The sequence below is a fragment of the Triticum urartu genome, chromosome 2 (genome assembly GCF_003073215.2).
Source record: "Triticum urartu cultivar G1812 chromosome 2, Tu2.1, whole genome shotgun sequence".
Taxonomy (NCBI): domain Eukaryota; kingdom Viridiplantae; phylum Streptophyta; class Magnoliopsida; order Poales; family Poaceae; genus Triticum; species Triticum urartu.
This window is the reverse complement of record NC_053023.1, coordinates 140,902,728-140,907,754: the sequence shown is the minus strand read 5'-3', so window position 1 is coordinate 140,907,754 and position 5,027 is coordinate 140,902,728.

Sequence of the window (5,027 nt, the reverse complement as noted above, 5' to 3'; positions counted from 1 at the left end):
AATGTTTCTTGGATTTTGTGGCAGTAACTCCTTTTTGTAGATGCTGCACAACATAGTGATCGTGTCAAACATCTAAATATATAAGAATGTGCTGCAAGTTTAGTAGATTATGATGTATAAGCTGCAGTACTTAGCACTTACTTGATATAAGGTAGTATCTCAGGACAATTATTCAACACATACCAAACCATTTTGTCCAAATCTTTAGGTTTGTCCTCTTGTCGACTCTTCCCTGTAACTCAAACAGAATAATCGAAAACATTGAGCCCGGGATTGTCTTCACCCACCTCTTTGCCAAGTTGATCAGCTGTTTCAATGTATTTTGAGCAGAATGTTAATGCTTCTGTAGCAATGTAGGGCTTTGCAATGGAACCCTCGGGTCTAGCTTTGTTCCTAACATAGCCCTTGAAATTGCTGAGCCACCTTTCAATAGGGTACATCCAGCCATACTGTACTAGACCTCTAAGTAGTGCCTCATCAAGTAGATGAACAGCCAAATGCACCATCACATCAAAGAAGGCTGGAGAATATATCTTCTCAAGGTCGCATAGGATAGTTGGTATCTTGTTTCTAAGACGCTCCAAAGCATCTACCCTGATATTTCTACTGTAGAGTTCCCTGAAGAATTGTCCCAACTCTGCAACTGCTCTATATAAGTCAGGGCGGCCCAATCCTCTAAGGATAACAGGTAAAACACTTTGAAGTGGGATGTGGCAGTCATGAGTTTTCAACCCCTTGTACCTTGTTTCCATCTGCACTGACTCTCCTTTCAGGGCTGGAAGCAAATCCATGTGGGAATCTCACACGTGACAGGACCTCGCGGAATTCTTTTCTTTTTGCCTTGTCCAAGATGTACACAGATGGTGCTATATCCCGTGGTTTACCTTCATCTTGCACCTGCAATCCTTTCTGATACCCAGGTGTGTCAAATCAATCCTAGATTTTAAGGTATCTTTCGTCTTGCCTTCAATATTAAGAAGTGTGCCGATAATGCTGTCACATATATTTTTCTTGATGTGCATCACATCAAGATTATGCCGCAGATCCAAATCTTTCCAATACTCCAAGTCCCACAAAGTGGACCTACGGGTAAACAATAATCTCTCTTCTGCCCTGCCACGCTTCCTTTTCCCACTACCATTATTAGGATGGTTTCCTGGTGTAATATGCCTGGCTTTCTCTAATTCCACTTGCAACTCATCGGCGGTGAGCCTCTTTGGTGCATCGCGGTTTTCATGCTTTGCATTGAACACACGTCTTCGGTATTTTGTAGGACGCAACTTGTCCTTGGCAAGGAAATGGCGGTGTCCAATGTAACAGATCTTGCTAAGTATTGCGTATGACAGCGGATTCCTGTCACAACGAACACATGCATTGTAACCATGTGTTGTTCGCCCTGACATAGTGCCCAAAGCCGAATAATCATGGATGCACCAAATTATAATAGCACGCAGAAAGAAATCAGCTGGTGGGCTGCTACATAGGTCTCGAGTGAGGACACCCCTCCATAGCTGTTGGAGTTCCTCCACAAGAGGCTCCATGAATAAATCAAAATCCTTTCCAGGACTTTTTGGACCTGGGATGAGAAAGGCCATCATGTAGTTTGATTCTTTGGTGCAGACATTTGGAGGCATGTTGTAAGGGATAACAAGCACTGGCCACATGCTATATGTGGCGCTCTGGTGGCCAAATGGGTTAAATCCATCGGAAGCTAAGCCAAGTCTAATGTTTCTCCGGTCAGCAGCAAACTTTTTGTGTTTCTGGTTGAAGCTTTTCCACTCACTACCATGTGATGGATGGCTCATTACATTCCGATCTCTATATTCCTAGTTCCTAGAATGCCATAGTACATCCTCTCTTGTTTCAGCATCATGAAGCGACCTCTGCAATCTTGGTGTAATTGGAAAATGTCTCAGAACATTATGAGGAATCCTCTTCACAACATCGCCATCTTTCCCTCTTGATGATTTGCATTTCGGGCATTCACTTAAGTTGGCATAATCCTTCCAGAACAGAACACAATTATTCTTACAAACATGGATCATATCATATCCAATTCCAACTGCACGAAGGAAATTCTTGTCGGCGTTCTGGGAATGGGGGTCCCCAGACTTGCCTGCCTGCGGCCTGCGGCGTGGCTCAAAGGGGGGCCCAGCACGGCCCATCTTCATCAACACAGACCCAAGACCCTCACGAGGGGCCAAGCCTCGCGGGGCGGACGACACGGAGCCCTCATCAGGCTGGCTCGCGAGGAGGCGGAGAGATCAGGGCGGGGTACCTCACGAGGTGCCCGTGACGCAAGCCATGACGACCAAGGGTGCCAGGCGGGCGCCAGCCCGTGCAGTGTCCTCCTTTCCTCTTTGGTGCAAAGGGAGCAAGCGCAGGCGAGAGCATCAAGCAAAGGACCCCGTTTCGGTGCAACGAGACCAAGACCAGTCCAACGGCAGGGAGGAAGTCATTGTGGAGCCCAAGCCAGCGTCACCACTAGAGCCTTTGGCAGGCGAGGACCAGCTTTAGTCAGGATAAGTGTACCAGATGTTCCCCTTCAAAATGGCCAATTGTTGGTGCCCTTCCTGCTCAATATTTGGGAAGAGGCCCAGGGCCTTTGCCTATAAATAAGACTAGCCACCCATAGGGTAGAGGGATCGAAATCGGAGAGAGGATCGAAATCGGAGAGAGAATCGAGAAGAGAGAGAGAGAAGGGTGACTGAACTCCTCCTAGCAGTTCATCCCCTCAGCCAAGAACAGACCCTCGCGAGGCTGTTCTTACTTGTATTGCTCATCATCATCATCAGCCCAAGAGGCAATCCACCACACCACACACTAGAGTAGGGTATTACACCACAACGGTGGCCCGAACCAGTATAAACCCTGTGTCTCTTGTGCTGTTCTTTCCATAGCTTAGATCTTAGCGAGGCGGAGGGGTGCAGGTAGGTAGAAGGCGAAATCTCCGCGCGCACCCCAGTGTTCGAACCTCAAGGGTCTGCCGGAACCCGAAATCTGACATTTGGCACGCTAGGTAGGGGTGCGCCGGAATTCGTCTTCCACCACCCCGTTCTCCTCCGACCATCGCGTCCATGTCTGACGCTCGTCGGGCCCGCGTCGAGCGCCGGGCCGCTCTCCCTTCCCGCGTCGCCCAGACGGCTCCTGTCGGCGGGCGTCCTTGCCGTTCCCCATCACCTGCCGTCAACGCCGCCACCGGCCCGACGGGGAATGAGCAACAAGCGTCGTCTCAGCATCCGTCCGTGCGGCAAGATGGCCGCACCGCTACTCCCTCGCTCACCCCAGCTGGTTCTTCGTCCCGCGCACTCCGCGTACCCATGGAGGCTCGAGCTGCGCTCATCGCAGCAAACGAGCTCCTGCGCTACCGTCCCGTCGACGACGTCTATGAAGAATGGCTCGACCGCGTCGCCGAGCTTGTCCGCGCCGCAGGGGGCTCTCCTGCGTCGTCCGTTCTGCTGCACCGCACCCTGCCCCGCGCGGGCGACGAAGCTCCGGGGGCGCCCCAGCCGCCTCCTCCTCAAGAAGGCGCCGTGGCTCCAAGGCGCGTGGCCCCTGGGCGGAACCTGCTCCGTCAGGTGCCAGCGCGGCAAGAGCAGAGCTGCCATGAAGTCCCTCACCCGCAAGAAGCTGCCCGGGCGCTCTCTGCTCCAGCACGTCGCGACCATGCTCCTGCTCCCGCACGTCAAGACCCCGCGCTGCTCCCAGCTGCAGCACGTGGGGACATGCAAGACCAAGCTCTCCGTCACCCAAGGCCTCCCGTGGCCACAGCAGGCTGCCGTGCCTTCACCACCGAGCTACGCAGCGTTGCGTGGCCCGGCAAGTTCAAGCCAGACCTGCCTCCTCGTTACGACGGCACGACCGACCCTGCGGAATTCCTCCAGCTCTATGAGCTGGGCATCGAAGCTGCCCATGGAGACGAGAAGGTCATGGTGAACTGGTTTCCCTTGGCGCTCAAGGACGGGGCCCGCACCTGGCTCCTAAACCTGGCTCCAGGCACGATCTCCTCCTGGGACGAGATGCGCACCCGCTTCATCGCCAACTTCCAAGGTACTCGCGACCGACCACCCACCGTGAGTGACATGCGCCACATCAAGCAACAACCCGGAGAGACCCTGCAGAAGTACATCCAGCGCTTCAACAACGCATGCCTCAAGATTCCCAAGGTGACCGAGGAGGCCATCATCTCAGCCTTCTCTGACGGCGTGCGCGATGTCAAGATGAAGGAGGAGCTGGCGATGCATGAAGACCTCTGCACTTCCTTGGAGTTGTTCAACTTGGCAACCAAGTGCGCCAGGGCTGAGGAAGGGCGTCTCTCCCTCCTCGAGCTGCCTGCCGCAGAACCAGAAGAGAAGAATCCCAAGGCCAAGGATGTGAAGCGCAAGGGGGCTGCCGTGCTCGCGGTAGAACCAGACACCAAGCGGGGCAGAGATCAGCCCGAATCTTCCAAGGGCAGTCGGTACTGTGTGTACCACGACCTCCACACCCACAACACCAACGAATGTCAAGAGCTCCGAGCCGTGCGAGAAGGAAGGATCGGCCGTCGCCTCGACCGCGGTGACCGGGGCTACGGTCGAGGAGGAGGAAGGAACGCAGGACGCTGGGAAGACCGTGGCCCGCGCCAAGGGTGGCGCGATCAACCTCGCGAGGATCGCTGGCAAGACCTGCCTCGCGAGGGAGACTGGAGGGATCAGTCTCGCGAGGATCGCCCGCAAGGCAACGCAGGCCTCCCTCCGCTGCCGCCGCAGCCAAGGAGAAATGAGGACCACCATCAGGACGAGGGGGCTGGGGGCTTCCAGGAGGCGCGCGCGATCGCCTGCATCCTGGGCGGGGCTCAAGCCCCAGCCTCTCAGTGCATCTTCAAGCAGTTCATCTGCGAAGCGAATGCAGTCCTCCCCAAGCTCGAAGCCACGCGCCCTCTCAGGTGGTCGGCGTGCGCCATCACGTTCAGCTCAGTAGATCAGCTCAAGTGTGCGGCCACAGCCGGGGTCCTCCCGATGCTTTGTTCCCCAATCATCAGCAACGTG